Source organism: Pan paniscus, chromosome 13 (assembly GCF_029289425.2).
Source record: "Pan paniscus chromosome 13, NHGRI_mPanPan1-v2.0_pri, whole genome shotgun sequence".
NCBI lineage: Eukaryota > Metazoa > Chordata > Mammalia > Primates > Hominidae > Pan > Pan paniscus.
Window position 1 is genome coordinate 68,137,012 of NC_073262.2, and position 19,838 is coordinate 68,156,849.

A 19,838-nucleotide genomic window follows, 5' to 3' on the forward strand; every position below is an offset into this window, starting at 1 on the left:
ATGCTTGCTTGCTGTATGTCACTGGGGTTTACTATGCCTCAGGGTAAAGGTAAGCAGATAATATGGGACTGGTAGAAGTCCTTTGATATAAATATCACCACAACTAGGTAAAAATAACCAAAAGAATAACGAATGAAATATCCTGATGAATTTAAACTGAAGGAAAAGGAGTGCTTACCAATGTACTGTAAACGTGTTCATTCACATGGAGCTATACTGTGGTATACATATACCCCTTAAAGGTGTGATTCAGTCATGCAGGCAGCATGCCTGTTTCTAGAAATGCACCGTTTGAGCTAATGGGGTACTGTGACTTTGGCTTATCTATCTATTCTTTAGGTAGTGCAGGATAATCATTGATGGGCTTTCCTAACTGATTGACTTTGCAATCAAACAGGCATAGCCTCTTATTGCCTGTGTAAATTTGGACCAGTTACTTAAACTATCTGAGCCTTAGTTTTCTTATCTGTAAAATTCAGTTATCTACCTGGGTAGTATTGTGAAGATTGGCAGATGTACATAGAGGACTTTTCAGTGCAGAATTTGGCGTATAGTAAGCCATTGTGTGCAATTTTTAGTTGTTGTTGCTAGTCATGCTTTTCTGTTTATAAGCCAAGAATGGAAGGAGCAAAATAATCCTCAGTATTTGTAATGACTTCCTAAGTATTATTGCTTGCTAGTGGGTGAAAAAAAATCCCTCTTGATTGGCTAGATTTTCTATTTTTTCCATATTAACTACAATTAAACTGCTGGGCATCAGCTGGTAAATTTAGTATTGTATGAGAAAGTGCAATTGTGAAAACAAATCCTAGAATTATTAAAGAAGAGCAAAGATAGGACCTTCAAAATATTAATATCAAGCATTTTCAAAATTGGGGCATAGTTCTCAGAAATATAATTGAAGATTTCATAAAAAATATTCTATGATTAAATAAATTTAAGGAAATTTAGAGGATATTTAAATAATATCCATTCCTGTTAAGTCTTTTCTATGCTAACATACACTAAGACTTTTAACGAAGGGTATGTAATATTAAGAAATTGTAGGCCGGGTGCAGTGGTTCATGCCTGTAATCCCAGCACTTTGGGAGGCCGAGGCAGGCAGATCACATGAGGTCAGAAGTTCGAGACCAGCCTGACCAACATGGTGAAATCTCGTCCCTACTAAAAATACAAATATATATATATATGAAATATATATATATAATACAAATATATATATATAATACAAATATATATATATTAGCCAGGTGTGGTCGTGGGCACCGGTAATCCCAGCTACTCAGGAAGCTGAGGCAGGAGAATCACTTGAACCCGGGAGGCGGAGGTTACAATCAGCCAAGATCATGCTACTGCACTCCAGCCTGGGCGACAGAGCCAGACTCCATCTCAAAAAAAAAAAAAAACAAACAAAAAAACAAATTGTAGGCCGGTAGGCCAGGCATGGTGGCTCACACCTGTAATCCCAGCACTTTGGGAGGCCAAGGCAGGTGGATCACTTGAGGCCAAGAATTTGACACTAGCCTGGCCAACGTGGTGAAACCCCATCACTGCAAAAGATACAAAATTTAGCCAGGCGTGCTGGTGAGTGCCTTCAGTCCCAGCTACCTGGGAGGCCAAGGCAGGAGAACTGCTTGAACTTGTGAGGTGGAGGTTGCAGTGAGCCGAGGTCACCTCTTGGCACTCCAGCCTGGGTGACAGAGTGAGACCCTGTCAAAGAAAAGAAAGAAAGAAAGGAAGGAAGGAAGAAGGAAAGAAGAGAGGGAGGGAGGGAAAGGAAGGAAAGGAAAGAAATGAAAGAAAGGTTAAAAAAAAGGACATTATTAGACCTACTTCATCATAGACCCCTTCCCAACACAAAAGTCTCCTACTAAAATCTTGCAGATTGTATTTTGTATATGCATGCTTCACTAAGCATTTTTAAGACAGATGTATATCTACTGTGTTATTAAAGAGCCTCTAACTCAAAGGCTGAAACATGGTCTACATTTTACAATTTTCAAACTATAAAAATAGCTCCAATGTTTCTAATACAAAAACACTTCCAAAATTATTCAATTACATATGTGTTCATTCTTCATCAGAGTAATATATTCAATTTTTAAAAATTTTCACTCTTTTTCTCTCCCCCATGTTGTGCTTTTAAACTTCAAAAAAGCAGCACGTGTACATATGTTTAAAAATATTTGCTGTCCAAAGAGGTTTTACTTCCAAAAGCATGATTCCATTTTGTTTAAACTTCTTCTCTATGAGGAAAATCTGGAAACTACTCCTTTTCTCTCGTGTCTTGTCTTCTATTTACCTTACTTTTCTTCTTCAAAAGTACCTGGTTATTTATTGAACATTTCTTGAATCTTTAAATAAGATCCCATTCTTCAGTTGCTCACAGTCTATTAAGAAGTTGAGTAGGAAACCTATGCCAAGTTTTATATAGAAGGGGTGTAGCATGACCTTAAAGAGCACAGTCTACGGAGTCAGGCAAGGTGAGTTTTAATTCCAGCTCAGTTACTTAATTGCCTTTGTCAGTGTATGTAGGTTACTTCCATCCTAAGCTTCATGTTGCTCCATGATAAAAAGGGAAGCATAATGCTTAATTCAGAATCACTGTAAGGGCAAACAAGATAACATGTTCACAGAATTTAGTTTCTAACACCAAGTAAAAACTCAAGAACATTATTATCATCTGTTTATCCAAAAGCGAAGCTATTTATTAACTAAAGATAAACAGGACATTATGGACAATATGAAAAATATCCCAAAAAATTCTCATTAAACCCTGTGAAGGCACCTAGCTATAAAGAGTGTTCATAACCTACTTTTTCTGTAAAGATAATTGAAACATACCAAAAATCACAAATGAAATGTCTTTTTATAGCTATTATGAATGTTTATAAACAATATTTATGTATATTTTACCAGGAAAAGGAAAATTAAGTAACGTAGGCACACACATACACACACAGAAACACATTAAGAATAAAAAGAAAGTATGTGGGAGAAAAAATGTAATTCTAAGTATTCAAAAACAAGACAAAACAATATCAAGCAGTGAGATATCAAAAGTCATGAAAGTCCGTGATGATAAAATTATGATTTCAAGTGCCCAAATGCCTGGGTTTGAATTCTGGCTCTAAAACTACCTGTGTGACCTTGGCCTCATCACCTAACCCCCATATGCTTCAGTTTTTAATCTCTAAATAGTATTATTAATAATAATGCCTATCTTATATGGCTATGGAGATTAAATGAGTTGATATATATTATACTAATTTTCTATTAACATGTAACAAATTCCCATAAACTTAACAACTTAAAACCACATTTATTTATCAGCTTATATTACTGTAGGTTAGAAGTCCTGCATAGGCACTTTGGGAGGCCAAGGCGGGAGGTTTGCTTGAGCTCAGGAGTTCAAGATGAGCCTGGGCAACATAGTGAGTCCCCATCCCTACTAAAAATCAAAAAAATTAGTCAGGTATGGTGGTACATGCCTATAGTCCTAGCTACTTGGAGGCTGAGGCAGGAGGATCACTTGAACCCATGAGGCTGAGGCTGCATGGTCATGCCACTGCACTCCAGCCTGGGTGAGAGATGAGACCAGTCTCAAAAAAAACAAAAAAAATAGTCCTGCACGGTATGGCTAGGTTCTTTGTTCAGGGCCTCACAAGGCCAGAATAAAGGTGTCACTTGGCTGAACTCTTATCTGGTCACTCTGGGGGAAAAATCTACTTCCAAGCCCATTCTTGTTTTTGGCAGAATTCTGCTCCTTGGGCTGATAGAACTGAGGTTTCTGTTTCCTGCTGCCTGTCAGCTGGCTGAAGGCTGCTCTCAGCTCCTGGAAGCTGCACACATGTGCTGTCATGTGACCCTTTCCTACTTCACGTCAGCCACAGAGAATCTCTCTCTCATCGAATCCCTCTCATCCTTAGTATCTGACTTCTAGACCTTGATTTTAAGGGCTCATGTGATTAGGTCAAGCCCACTCGCATAATCTCCCTATCTGGTTTGGGTCTTTAATTCATGTGCAAAATCCTTTTTGCTATGTAACATAAACATAGCAACATAGACATAACACAATCGCAGGAGTGGTATCTCACAGTGTTCACATGTCTAGGGTTATACGGGCACAGGGTGTACACATTACATGGTAGGGAATCTTAAGGGCCACTTTAGAATCCTACCTAGTACATATATGAAGTGCTAGAACAGTGCTTGGCACATAGTAAGCACTATATGTGTGTTGACTATAATCATTATCTTGAGTAGCTGACAAATTCATAAACAGTTTTAAAAAATAGCAATATTTTTTGCCACAGCATTGGCAAGAGTGAAGTAATATCCCAATGCACCCTTAAAGAAATATAAATTGGCAGAACCTTACTGGCAGAACCAAATTGGCAATGTGTATGGAAGACTCAATATTTCCACTTCTAGGAATTCATCGTTAAAGGTATAATAAGAGATATGCACAAGTATATATATTTTATATATATATAAAATATATATAATATAAAAATATATATAATATATATTATTATATATATTTTATATATGTATATAAAAATATAATGTTGGCTAGGTGCAGTGGCTCATACCTGTAATCTCCGCACTTTGAGAGGCTGAGGCAGGAAGATTGCTTGAGCCCAGAAATTCAAAACCAGTCCGGACAACATAGTGAGATCCTATGTCTATAAAAATATGAAAAAAATTTAAATAAAAAAGGAAATGCTAATTATACTGTGATTTATAATAACAAATACTTAAAAATAAACCAAACATGTCCCTTTAGAGGTTTGGTTAAATATCACGGCCTAGTTATTCAAAGAAATACAATGTATTAGACACAAAACCCAAAATTAAATAAAAGCACATGGTATTGGAAAATATTGAATGAGAAGGTTATATGCTCACGTTAATAATGGAGAAACTGCAGGTATAAAATTGCACATACTGAGTTAATCAATGCACACTTCTTCCTGTAGTGTGAGGTAGACTCTTGGCAAGATATGGTCACTTGATGAGGGAGGGAATATACCCTGACAAATCCCCTGAGATTACTGCAGTGCAAACCAGACTGCTGGTGACTACTTAGGGAGCACCAGCCTCTTTCCTGGAGTGTGGGGTGGGCTTTGACAAGACAGGATCACTTAACAAGGGAGGCAACATGCCCTGACACCAACTGATCACACCCACCCACCAAAAGAGCCAGGGCATCCTCAACAGGAAGACTTTGTACCATCTTTCCTAGTTCTCTGTGCTACCTCTATTCATTCGTACCTCAAAGTAGAAACGGTGTGGTGTGAGCCCTCATTCCTGATTTATAGTTCTCCCTTATGCTACACTGGCTAGATTACACACCCAGACAAGATTTTAGAGTATGATTTTTGTTTTTAGCTCTAATACAAGGCATCCTGGAATACAAAATATGTACCAGTGGGGTAGGGAGTATGGAAATTAGAACACCTACAACGCACATTCTGGCATTATGAAATAGCTACGTGGAGGCCATTAGCCTAAGCAAACTAACACAGGGACAGAAAACCAAATACCGCATGTTCTCACTTTTAAGTGGGAGCTAAATACTGAATACACATGGACACAAAGACGAGAACAATAGGTACTGGGGAGGGCTCGAGGAGACAGAGTGCGGGAAGGTGGGCTGGAAGGCTACCTAGTGAGTACTATGCTCACTACCTTGGAGATGGGACCATGCGTACACCAAGCCCCCGCGACACACAACTTACACATGCAACAAACCTGCACATGTACTCCCTGAACCTAAAATAAAAATAGAAGAAAAAAATAAAATAAAATAGCTACTATTAGCCCCATTTGACAGGTAAGAAAACTGAGACTGAGAGAAATTAAATAACTTGCTCAAGAGATCCTATTCAGGATTCACCGTTTCCTAAATGGTGAAACTGGGTTTTGAAGCTCTAGCCTCTCAGATCTTAAATTTAAGAGATGTGCTTTTTTTTTTTTTTCTTGAGATGGAGCCTTGCTCTGTTGCCCAGGCTGGAGTGCAGTGGAATGATCTTGAATCACCGCAACCTCCACCTCCTGAGTCCAAGCGATTCTTGTGCCTCAGCCTCCTGAGTAGCTGGGACTACAGGCATGCCCCACTACACTGGGCCAGTTTTTGTATTTTTTGTAGAGACCAGGTTTCACCATGTTGTCCAGGCTGGTCTCAAACTCGTGACCTCAGGTGATCTGCCCGCCTTGGCCTCCCAAAATGCTAGGATTACAGGTGTGAGCCACCATGCCCAGTCAACAGATGTGCTTTTACCTGAGGGATACAGATATCACCACAAATTCAGATTGAAGCAATTCTTCCCATTTACCTTTCAACCCAAAGGGAGATATACCAAAATTCCTAGTTTTTGAAACTATCGTCTACCCATAGACCCTACAACCCAGGCTGGTTTCTTCCACCTCTTGCTTGTCTATGAGTAAATTGATAAAAATCAATGTTCTCATTTAGGAGTTTCCCTCCAGCCTCTCAGAATTTTTCTCCCGTGTCTCCAAATATACTTTCACCTTATATTCCCAGGACTGTTCAATCTACATTCACTTTTATTCTGCATCCATCTTTACCTTCAAGAATCTGTCCCCATTCTTGTTCTAGGTTTTGCCAGTTAACCTCCTGTAATCAACCTAAGCCCATGATTATATCCAAGCTATTTATTAAGTGTCCTTGCAGTGGCAGGAGAGGGAGAGAGAACATACGTATATGTGTGTGTGTATGTATATATATGTATATAAAAATATAGATATAAATAATGTATATATATAAATATATAATACAGTTGTGGAGGTTTGCTATTCAGTATACCTAGGCTCTGGGCAGGGCATTCAGGTGCCCTTGTCCATAATCATAAAATCTCAACCATTGGATATAGTAGTCTGCAAAACTTGCCTGGTAACAACACACATTTAAGGCCGTTGCAGGGGATCCATCTAAGCTGTAAACCATCTGATTTTTAGAAAAATAACTTATATTTGTGGAAAAGTCAATGTAGTCAACATTCATTGTAGTTCTTCCTTCAAAATGGAGATTTTAGATTTTTACCTTTGTATTCTGTAAGTGATCTGTCCTGAGTCAGTAGCTAATACAGTTGTTTCTTGTAACAATAGCATAAAAATTAATAACTTACAATTTTCTACCGTTACTTTTAAATGCTAATAATCTCCTTATATTCTTTTAAGTCCCTAGGTTTGTATAAAATTACTAAACTGTCATTTTGAATATTGTATTTCAAACTGTGATTATTCTATGTCTTAATCAGTTCTGGTTACCACAACAAAATATCATAGACTGGGAGAATTATAAACCACAGAAATTTATTTCCCACATTTCTGGAGGATGGAAGTCCAAGATCAAGGTGCTGATAGATACCGTGTCTGGTGAGGGACTGTTTTCTAGACAGCCATGTTTTTGCTGTAACCTCATGTGGCAGAAAGGCAAGGGATCTCTTCTGGGGTCCCTTATAAGGGCACTAATCCGCCTTCATGACTTACTTATGTCCCCAAAGCTCCAGCCCCTAATAACACCACCTTGGGGGTTAGAATTTCAACATATGAATTTTAGGGAGACCCTAGCATTCTATTGAATAAATATTCAGACCATAGCATTCTATTGAATAAATATAGCAATTGTAACAATTCTTATCTTAGGAATGCTAGTAAGAAAATTGTATTTTATATATGTCTCAAAATGAATTATTGTATATGGAATCAGTAATGATGCAACAATTCCCATTAGAGCTATTTTATTTTATTTTATTATTTTTGAGACAGAGTCCCACTGTCACCCAGGCTATCTTGGCTCACTGCAGCCTCCACCTCCCAGGTTCAAGCAATTTTTCTTATGCCTCAGCCTCCCAAGTAGCTGGTATTACAGGCATGCACCACCACATTCGGCTAATTTTTGTATTTTTAGTAGAGATGGGGTTTCACTGTGTTGGCCAGGCTGGTCTCAAACTCCTGGCCTCCAGTGATCCACCTGCCTAGGCCTCCCAAAGTCCTGGGATTACAGGAGATCTATTTTAAAAACCTAATAAGGTATCATCTTTTTGGACCAACAAAGGACTTGTGAGCGGATCTGGGAGTAGAATTGAGAAACTTCTGACTTCTAACATACACAACAAATACAATTTTTCAGTGCTAGAAAATATAAATCAAGTCATCTGTACTTCCCTCTGTTTGCTAACAGTTTATTCCAGCCATGTACTGTCAGAAAGAGCATTCTGTATTATAGGGTGTTTTTAAAATATTGTTTATGATCACTTTTGCTTGACTATGTGGATGGGACAAACTCAATAAAGAATGTTCATAATAACTGTCTTTTCCCGTAGTTTTCCTCCCTTCCCACCTATTACTGCAGACATCTGAAAGGGAGTAGCATCCTATTCTCTCTCACAATTTAGCTTTCTCTGTATGATCTTGCTTCTATTGCCATGGAATCATTACAACATCGCAATTTTGGTAGTTCAACCAGAGTGTACTACAGAATTAGATTGGTGAAAACAAACTAGAATAAAACAATTCCTTTCTCTCTCACTCAATCTCTCTCTCTCTCTCTCTCTCACTTGCTCTCGCTCTTTCTTTATCTTTCTGAGTCTCCTAAGCTTTGTTTAAAATTACTAAACTGTCATTTTGAATATTTTAATTCAAACTGTGATTATTCTGTGTCTTAACCAGTTCTGGTTACCACAACAAAATATCATAGACTGGGAGAATTATAAACAACAGAAATTTATTTCTCACAGTTCTGGAGGATGGAAGTCCAAGATCAAGGTGCTGATAGATATTGTGTCTATCGGAAACTGAGGTGGAAAATATTTTTTTCCACCTTACTTTTGTGTTTGCTTAGATACATAATCTTACAATTCAATCTTTCTCTAATGACTTTGTGCAAGTATCTTCAGAGCTTCCAAGGCATAGAAGTATAAATGTGAGCAAATATATCACCTTGACAGAAATTATTTACATTGATTTTATATTAGATAAAGAAATCAATTAAACACCTATATAGTGCAACAATTTCCAAATAGTTTCCTATAACTGATAAACATAAGGTACAACAACATTTTAAAAAATCAACAATAGCTTTCAGTCTTTCAGAACTTTCCTGCAATATTTCTAAAACTGTCAAACATCACTTCAAGACGAGCATCTCTCTAACCAAATAAAGGTTACGTTAGGTCTACAAGTGAGTTTTTAATGTGCAGGCTACTTGGCTTTCAAACAGGGTCAACCCAGAACCAGAGTCCTATAGTCCCTATTGTAGCAGGTAGTGGTGATTTGACTTTCAAAAATTTTGAATAAATAACTTTAGGGAGAATAGTAGATAAAATCGTTATTAAGTCCATGCCTCCATCTTCTCATCAATAAATAAATTCTTGAGAATGATCACCATCTACATATTGCCTTTTCTCTGTTGAATTAAAAGAAATATTTCTTTAGAGTGATAAAAGAAAGCTTACATTTTTGTTGTTATTTTGCCACAGTAGCACCACAAGTGGTACAAAGTATCTGGATGATTCTTATTTTAAATCTAGTAGGTAAGGTGCCTCCACCATCATCAAATAATTAACAAAGCTAGAAACCAGAGATGGTCCTAGGTGAAATTAAGTAACCAAATTCTTTTAGGAAATACCTTAACCTTCCCTCCACTTTGTCCTCTTTCTAAATTCTTATTCCCCAACTGCCACCCCAAAGGAACTATTGACCTCTTCAGCCCTGTGACTTGTCAGGTTTTCTGATTGTAACTGCTCATCGGAGCCACTGAATCCTCCCTACTAGGATTTTCCTTTTTCCCATCACTTCTACCTTCTTTATTGTAGACCCTCTGTTTTCTGATGAAATAACAAGCTAATGAGTTGTCCCTTTAAAATGTAAGCTAGATCTTGGCACTATACTACTTAAATTCTATAGTTTTAAGTACCTGTAGTGGCTTTCATCTCACTTAGAGAAACAGCCAAAGTCCTTGAAGGCTCTACACAGTCTAGCCCTGAAGACCTGTCTGACCTTATCACCCACTGTGTCTCTCTTGGGCTTTGGCACACACCATTCCTTTGTCCTAGACTGCTTTTCCCTAAGAAGCCCTAATTGTTGGTCCCTCACCTCCTCCATGTTATTACCTCTTGGTGGAGTGACATTAGTTCACTGATCAACTAAAAATTAAATGTTCTTGCTCAGTCAACCCTATAGTCACCATATCACTTAATGGCTTATTTTTCTCAATAGTATTTATCTCCATATGATGTTTATATATTTAATTTATATTTTCTTATTATTATTTGTCTACTCCTTTCCCTAATAACACCCAGTAAGTAAGCACTATTAGAGTAAAAAAAAAAAAAAAAAAGAAAAAGAAAAAAAGAACAAAACAAAACTTGTTGTCGATGTTGCTTCTTTGTCACTCCCCAGCATCTAAAATAGTCATTGAAACATAATAAAAGCTCGGTAGATGTTTACTGAATAATGAATGGCCCTTAAACAAATGACAGACAAATAGATCTCTTTTCTATAGAACAGCATAAGTGACCAAACGATGATACTCAAATTCCCTAAAAAAAAAAAAAAAAAAAAGGAGTCACTGGTGTTCAGCGTAGAGGCCAACAGAATATGATGATACGATAAGGTAGAGGTAAGTCTGTTAGAAGCCAAAGCCATCTATACGCTGGGGATATGAGGAAGCAGAAAATAAAGAAACAGAGGAAGCCGGTCAACAGAAAGACCCGGAATAAATATGTCCCAAGGAATTTTAGCATCAAAATCAAGGTTGAGCATGATGTCCATGAGTGGCACAAGGAGGGTGGTCAGTCCCTAGTTTGCTACTTTATTAAAAAAAAAAAAAGTCACTTCAGTTAGACTTGATTCTTACTACCAGAAAGTTATAGATAGGACCACCATGCTGGTATTTGATGGCTTAAGATGTCACCTCTCCTTGGTATCATATATTGTGCAGGTGTCTTTTGTAAAATAAATTTGTTCCCCAAACTGATGCATCTCTAGTCAAGAGGGTTTCAGATAGTGTGTTGAGCTGATGAGGAAGAGACTGTTTTGTTTCCCTAGTCTGTTAACCCTTCCAAGTTATCTATCCAAACCAATCTTGGGCTATCTTGTAGAGCCAGTTCAAGTTGGGATTTAAATTACAGTGCAGTCTAAAAATTGCTCCTTTGACTTTGTAAACAAAACTAATAAGAGAACGAAAAATGCAGAATCTGAATATGAATGGAGCATTGGCCGGAGTTAGAGGAGATTAAATAAGGAAAGCATAGAGCAAAATGACCTGGACCCAAGTAACAGCTTCACCCTTTGGCCTGAGCGTGCTTTCTCTGGCTCTCTACAGGTCACACTTCTTACTACCTACTGTCTCCTTGAATAAGAGGTCGTTTACTATTGTACTTATGCTTTCATTTTCCTTCAGGTGAAGTATTTCTTGGTATCCTTGTCGCAAATAACTGTAGGCAAAAGAGAAGACTAAGATGACTATGGTTCTATTACATATGACCCAACTTACTTATCGAGGTTAACTACCAGTGTAGGAATTTTTGTTTGCAACCCATGATCACCTTCACTGTCTCTCTACATAGCTATGAAGAAATTACTACTCTCAGGTTTAGTGATTCATCTAAATTGACATAAACAAATTTTAAGAAATGTATCAGGCTACATATGACTGGCTTTCACTGACCATGTTAATACAGAGAGTGAAGAGATTTAAATTAATATTTTATTCAACAAAAGATTTAAGGACTCTGGTTTACCATGTATAAAATCTATTCAGCCAATCTCCTTGACATAGGACTCAAGTATTCCCTGTAGCTCTGCTAAACTGACTGGAAACATGATAAGGCATCTAAATTCTGCAGGTATCGCCATTCCTAGCAACCAATTTGATTTTTGATGGACAAAGAGCCCCAGGAAAATAGATGCCTTTATACCTGAGAAAAAAGAAATCCCAAGCAAGATAGACATACTCTAATCAGTATGCTCTGGATATGACAGCATGCAAGTGAGTGATCTATTTTGTTCTGAACTCTGACTCTGTCAATGACAACACACGATTTACTAGAACAAATCAAATAAGTGCATTTGACTCCCATTTTGACATTTCAAAACAGTTAAGCCATATCTCCTTATGCAGCAAATATATTCATATTTTTAATTTTTACTTTTTCTTATAAGACACTGTTGTCAGAATGAGAATGAAAATAACGACTTAGGGTAGAATAGTTTTCAATGCTTTCCAACATTATGGGGAGAATAATTTCTGCATGGATATGATAATGTGGTTCAAAAATTTGCAGCCCCCCCAAATGACTTTGAGACTTTGACTATGCAATCAGCAGCCAAATATTTCAATAATTCATTGCTCCTGTTCCTGTTACAGGTACATGTGACAGCGTTGCAGCTATGAGTGGAATTTTAAAGGGGAAGTTTGAAGAAGTCAACGGCTCCTCACCCTGCTCTTCAGTGCAGGAATCAGATGATGAAGTTTTCAGCTGTGACAGTACTGAGAGTGTTGATAGTGTCAATCGTTCAGTTTTAATGATTTTACCAGTGAGTATCTAAAACTCTGTTTCAGTTGTGCTCTAAATTGTGTTGCATGGGCCACTCTTGGGGGCTTTAGCTTAATTCACTGGCTTGTATCTGCTCTTAAATTCTTCCTCATATCAAAATATTTGTAAAACATGACATAATTTTGGTTAATTAAATTTCAGCAGTATACTTCTTCTCATTTCTATGGAGTGAGTATGTAGGAGGCAGAAATGAGTCCAGTCGGAGGTAAGCAGACAGCAACTGGAAATAATTTAATGAGTGTCTTCAGCTTGCTGAAATAAATCTATCTTTTGAAATCTAATCAGTTAAGCCATTTTGAACGTCTATAGATTGGTCAATGAGTTACACAATATTTACAGTGCTGAGTGTAACACATTTACTTCCTAGATGAGAAAATGATGTTTCTTTTTTAAAAGATTGCTTATATGAAATCAAGGCCTTGAAAGCCTTGAGATCCTATAGTTGTTTGGACACAGTTAAAACTCAGACTCAAGGCCAAGTTCATGCTCTTGAGTAAGGGCAGCTTTCTTCATGTATATACTTCTCCCAAGCAGTTCATGTGAATAATACCATCTAGCTTAGTATGATATGTTCTAACTTAAAAGTCTACTCATTTTCAAATGGCAATCCTTGTAAAAGATGCACATATGAAGGTTGTGAAATAGGTGATCCTTTTCCAACAGCTCTGTGCTTATTCAGCCTCAATTATTAAGGGAAAAGGAATCTCAAAATTATATTTCAGAAGAGTTAACATGCAAAGCAAAACTAAATGAAGTGAAAGCCCCTTACCTTCACCCACCCCTCATGAGATGATAGGTGTAAACTTCCTTTTAACTTTGTATTCCACGAGTAAAGGTAAAAATTATTCAACATAAAAGAGTATCATTCAAGAGAGGCTGTTTTCATAATAGTTTTTTTCTAGCATTATTTTTCTGGGGTATTTGTATTTGGGGAGTTTAAACTCACCAAAACAGCCTTAATGGGTGTAGCAAGCCGATATGGCACATGTATACCTATGTAACAAACCTGCACGTTGTACACATGTACCCCAGAACTTAAAGTATAATTTAAAAAAAATTACACTAAAGTTCATCCCATGTAGTTCTGTGACCCGAGATCCTATTTTTAATCCTCCTCCCTCTCCCCCAGGATTCAAAATTTTATTTGGTATTCATAATTCTCCATCACTGTTAGAATAATTTTGAATAAAAATGTTTATCTCTTGACTGCAGTAGAACCTATTTTATTTGGAACTTTTAGAAAGTATTAAAAAAGTGAGGAGGAGATAAAAACACTTGCGAGAAGGGAAAATACAAGAGCTGTTCTGAGGATATGATTCTCCAGTTACGTGGAAAAGTTATGGCCAGAGAGTAGAATTTCAGAAGATAGGTTTTGTTTGGGATTTATCTAAAGCCTTTTCACACCTCCCTCCAAGTGACTGTAACCTTGTAGGTGGCACTGATATTGCCTTTCCTACTGAGCCATTATCTAAAACGCCTAGAAGAGTACTGAGCACTGGATGATGCTTGCAGTTTTTTATTGAGTGAATGAATTATTTTCTGACAAATCTTAAAAGCTGGAGAGAATGAGTCCACTGGATATTCTTACCCTTAGACAAGCAATAGTACATATTTACATTCAAGACCCTTGGGAGCACTCTATTCATACCCTTTCTGTGTACTTGGGAGAGCTCTTCTTTTTCAAATCCTAGAGCACTGCAGGAGCTACCTACTGTTTCTCAATCTTTTTTTTCCTTTAGCCACTCCTAAAAATCATCATCAGTTTAAAACCCTGTATCTTTGAGATGCGTCCTCATCTAGCAGTGCAGTGCGGTGTTTTCCACACCCCTGTGATTTTTTTTTTTTTTTTAAATCGCCAGCATGCTTACAACCTCCTAGGTGTCTATGACTTTCCTAAAGTTACAAATTGGTTCTCTCCTGGAAAAATCAATTGCAGGACTTCTCTATGCAAGACACTTATTGATTTCTATAGCTTATAAGTTCACAAAGTACCTACAATGTTCATTTAAACACCATCAAGCCTTACAATTATGGCTCAAGATGCTTTCCAGATGAAAGTGATGTTCTGGTGGTTTAGGGAGGTTTGAAAAATTATAGGTCAGGCAGTTGTTCTGAGCACCTGAACAGTTTCCTGGAAGGTTAACAGTATAGTGGAGAGTGGTTTTATTTTTTAATAACTATTTTGACGTGTGGTTTTAACTGCTCCACTCCACCACCATTACTCTAGTCTGGAAAGGAGAAAACACATACATATCCACTGTGGTCAGAGGAGAATACTTAAGCTATTGAAGAAGGCAGCTGCAAAGTTTGATGAGTTTTTTTCCCCCCTGTAGTGCTGTTGATGTACTTTTCTTTGTGAATTTTCAAGAGTTTTGAAGGAAACATTTGTTGATACTCCTCTGGAAGGGAATGGTGATAGGCATCATTGAACAACTTGTAATTGAGTGTGTAATCAGAACCATGACTTGAGATAAACAGTGGGGAGGAAGGATAAAGAATAAATGGCAATATGACCTACGGGAGACTATCTATCACTATGGGTTACTCTTAGCCTGATCACAAAGACAAATCTTTATTAATTATTTTATAAAGTTGGGAAAATTGAAGAAGAAAACCCATGTTAGTGTTTTTAAGAAGATCGAATGCTCTCTATATAACTGAGACAAAAACTAACAGTAAAGAGTCAAACCTCATTTTGAATTCAAAGACTATGAGAACTAGTAGGACCTTTGAGAGTGTCTAGGGTGACTCCCTTATTTTGCAGATGTGGAGACTAAGGTCTAGGAAGAGTAATTTGAAGAATCAAAATGTGAGCTGCTGGCAGAGGACTTTAATGTAGATCCCTAGAGTCTACCTCTCTACCAGACCACACAGCTCTCTGATGGTTCAGTTACAAGCCTGGCTACTAAGTAGAGGGACACAAATCAAGTCAAAGATATGGCTGTATCTTATATGCCAGCATCTCTTATAAATAGAATGAATCTATCTTTTGGTAAATGTAACTGGCTTCTCATTTCTTATTGCCTTTTTGTGGCTTTAGGGCAGTGCTAGTGATGAGTTTATGAACAAATTCAATGAGCTAAATGAAATAGTGGGCAGAGAATTCAATTTGAGTGTGAAAGAACATTTTACTTCCCCTTTCTGTAAGTAAGTGACAGGGCAGATTGTTGAGACTTTCCTTGTATGTCATTGACATTGATGGAAATATCTTACAGCAAACATGTTGTTTTACATTTACATGAAGGAAATCGGTTTGTCTTGGTGACATAATGATGCTTGTGATAACGTGAAAATGTTACAATGAAAAGTAGGTGAGATGAAGTATGCAGTGTGAATCTTTAACAGCAGCTAACAAATCAAGGGTTAGTTCATTTACTTTAAAGGTAAAACCTTTGTATATTCCACTTTTGCCAGATGGATGCCTGGACTCCCTGAAAAAAAAGATAATATCTTTCTATCTCTTGAACTCCAGGACCTTGCATTACTTGTTCAATAATTCAAGAATTCAGAAACCCACTTACCCTGCATTTCAATTTGACTCACTTAGTCACAGCTTCTGACTGGAGTAATTATATTCAACTTTACTGGCTAGGGACAGAGTTGGATTTTATATTTGCTTGTTTGTTTTAATTCCCAACAAACTTCATTTAAATTTGGCTTTAAACTCAAAAGCACAATTGGACCAAACTTCAAATAAAATTTTATTTATCTATAACAATGAATCTAGAAAAACAACAATCACTGTGGTTTTAACTCTCAAGTAGCTGTCATGAAAAACTAAATATAAAGTTAGTCCTGGTGATGTTAATGGTGCTGTCGCTCACATCGTTTGAAGGATATGGCTTTATTAGCATGAGATCCAAAATACATCACAGAAAACCTCCAAATTTCCCACATCTATTATTTACTCAGGATGTTCATAGGTGGAATTGATACTGTAGCTACATTTCATAAAGAGCACAAGAATTAAAGTTGCTATTAAATATTAAAGACACCATCTTCACATTAGTGATCAAAACATTTTCATCTGACAGTGTAATTTATTTACAAATAAATCTTTGAGTGTTCATATTTTATAAACCTCTTGTTAGAGAATCACATCCTTACTTTGGGTCCATCTAGGAGTGGTCACAGGCAATAAATAAATGATTGCCCAACTGTAAAATATCATGGCTTGAAAAATGCATCCAAACAAATTTAGGTAATTAAAATTCTACTAACCATCTTCAAAGTACCATCATCTTCTAGCTTTGGTTTGAATACCAGAGATTGACTTGCTTTATACTTGCTGTTTATGATGGTGATGATGAAATCTGCGCCTGAAGCAAATGTCCTTGTGTTTCTCAAAAGATTTTGAAATTCACTTTGCAGATCAGGCAGTCTGATGCTTTCTGACAGCTTGGGGGAAGAGTATTTGTGTGCAAGTGAATGCAGGAAGGAATTAAACATGGTTCTGCTTAAAAGAAAAAAAGAGAGAGAGACAGTTGGTGCGATTTCTAAATAGGCTGCAATAATATTTAATCCTTTCACTCTGGGAAGTGCATGTTTGTATATAAAAAGAAATCCTTCTTTTTTGTTTAAGGAATTTGTAAATACGCTGGGAATGTTTTAGGGCCACAGAATTATTGTACCATATGTTTTACATGTTCGGCTACAGTGATCTTGCAGGAACTGGAATAGTTAAGTAAGTCTCAAAAATACTGAATTCCATTGAGAACTGGACTAAGGTTAAAAGCATAGTTTTTAAATGTAAGGAAGAAAGAGCAATCAGAATAAATATAACAAAACCAAAAAGATAACTTGCTTTTCAACCAAAAACCAGCACATAAAAACTTGGAAAAACATCTTTTTAATGACATTTAATTTTCAGATAGAAAACTATTTTCAGTGAGTTAAAATTACAATGGACTCTCGGTTTGTTGCATTTGCCTTCATCTCACAAATATTATAATAAGGGAGTAGTAGTAAAGACTGAGTTCTATAATTTAAAGTTCTAGACATTTGAATAAAATTTTATGAAACTGGATTTATATAGTGAACTCTTAAGGCTCTTTACAATCCTTAATGTACAACTGCAACAGTCTTAGCATCACCAAAAAAAAAAAAAAACAAAAAAAAAAACAGGAAAGAAAACACCAAAAACTCAAACTCAATTGAAACAATTTTCAAAAGCAACATGCAAGCTGGTAAAGATTGCTAGATAGAGTGCTAAAAGCACTAGATATTTCCATGGTGAGACCCAGTCTGTGGTGGGTCCCATTAATTGTGTCATGTAGATATGCAAAATACGTAAACTGTTACATATTTTTATGCCATTGGATTATAATGTTGGTGGAAATATCATGTGAGATGGAAAATGCACATATTTTACTTACAATTCATATAAATAAGGAATATATACATATGTATATATGTATATGTATACATACATATATGTATATGCGTATATGTATATATGTATATGTATACATACATATATGTATATGCGTATATGTATATATGTATATGTATATATATGTATACATATATACACACACACACACACACACACACGTGTATATATATATATATTTTGAGACGGAGTCTCCCTCTGTCATTCAGGCTGGAGTGCAGTGACACAATCTTGCATTCTTGGCTCACTGCAACCTCCACCTCCCGGGCTCAAGTGATTCTCCTGCCTCAGCCTTCTGACTAGCTGGGATTACAGGCATGTGCCACTACGCCCGGCTAATTTTTGTATTTTTAGTATAGACGGGGTTTCACTATGTTAGCCAGGCTGGTCTTGAACTCCTGACCTCAGGTAATCCTCCCACTTAGACCTCTCAAAGTGCGAGGATTACAGGCGTGAGCCACCGTGCCTGGCCATTATTTATATTTGATCTTGAAATTTGTTCTAATGCCTACAACTCCCACATTTTTGAAAATGTATATACTTTAAATTTATCAGAGGCTAGGGTATTTAATTCCATCTTTGAGAACCTTGGTTTGGAAGAAATCATGGAAATTAATATTATATATAATTTTTCCAACATAGCCTGTCCTATTTTATGATTTCCTCCAAAGATGCTGTCCATTATCTTCTTGCTCTGTCAGATCCAACTTTCTGCTGTTTGCTGTTTCTATGACAACCATCATTTTGGCTTGGAGAGATTAGTACATATTCTGGATATATATACATTTATAGATATATATTTCAAGAACTCTTTACTTGCCAAAAGAATTGATTAGGCTTCCCATTATAGTGGTCATTAATCAGTTATAATGAAATGCTATGCTAAGATCATGGTTACATAAGACAGATGTCATACTTTTGGCTTAGATTTTTATAAATAGGCATAAAGCTAGAGAGGCTGCAAAAGGAAACCTAGGGAGTTAAGTTAACTGAGTAATTCATGAACATTAATAAGAAAAGTTATGTGTTTTTAAAATGCCCTTCAATGTCTGATAAACAAATGTTTCATTGAAAAATTGAAGAATGGAGTCCAAAAAGGATAAACACAGCCTACATTAACATTATCATTTTCAACAGAGTAGCTCTTCTGTAGTAGCTTTGTAGTGAGAGTATGGAAATGGTTGAAATTTATAATTACAATTATTTTAAGCTCCTTGATGGCAAGACCTTTGTCCTATATTTCCCCCACATTGCTGAATGGGAGTAATCAGAATAGCGAGTGTTATTGAGCAGTTTATGATTTGGCAGGCATTGTGCTGAATGCTTTAAACAAATTATCTCATTTAATTCTCCTTACTTTAGTTGCTAAATATGTTTATTTTTGATTGGTATGTTCATGACTTTTTACTAAAAAAGATTCAATTGATGAAATGTTTTCTTCATCTTAAGTATAACGTGAGTCAACTGAAATAGGCCAATTGTATAGCAATTATTAAGATTGTTAAATACAATTAGGGTCTCCTTCAACAGGTCCAGATTTATTGAAAAAAAGTTTTCATATCAGATGTTCATGAAGATTCCAATTTATGCGTACACTATTGCCAGTCTGAACTAGGTAACTTCCCAAACTCCTCATATAGTTTCATTAACCTTTAAATTTATTACTAAATCAGAATTCAGCATTCTCATTTATTAGTAAATTAGAACATTGAAATATTTAGAACTGACGTATTTAATATTTCTTTGTTTCTTTAAAAAGCTGAAATGTAGAAAAAAATTTTAGCTTTGAGGATGATTTTTGCAGTATTTTTTCTTATGGTGAAAAAGTATACAGAACCTACATACTATGCAATTAG

The 19,838-nt window shown here is 36.4% G+C and overlaps 1 protein-coding gene across 2 annotated transcripts in view; it reads left to right on the forward strand.

Annotated features, from left to right (window-relative positions):
* Positions 1–19,838, forward strand: part of CSRNP3 (cysteine and serine rich nuclear protein 3) — a 217,999-nt gene that overhangs the window by 6,637 nt on the left and 191,524 nt on the right. Inside the window, exons 1-2 of one of the 2 annotated variants that reach the window (XM_034954416.3) lie at positions 8,855–12,022; positions 12,401–12,570. The gene's annotated coding sequence lies outside the window, so the exon portion shown is untranslated. Of the gene's footprint in view, positions 1–8,854; positions 12,023–12,400; positions 12,571–19,838 lie in introns of those variants that run through there. The other variant, XM_008974396.4, reaches the window with a different exon arrangement.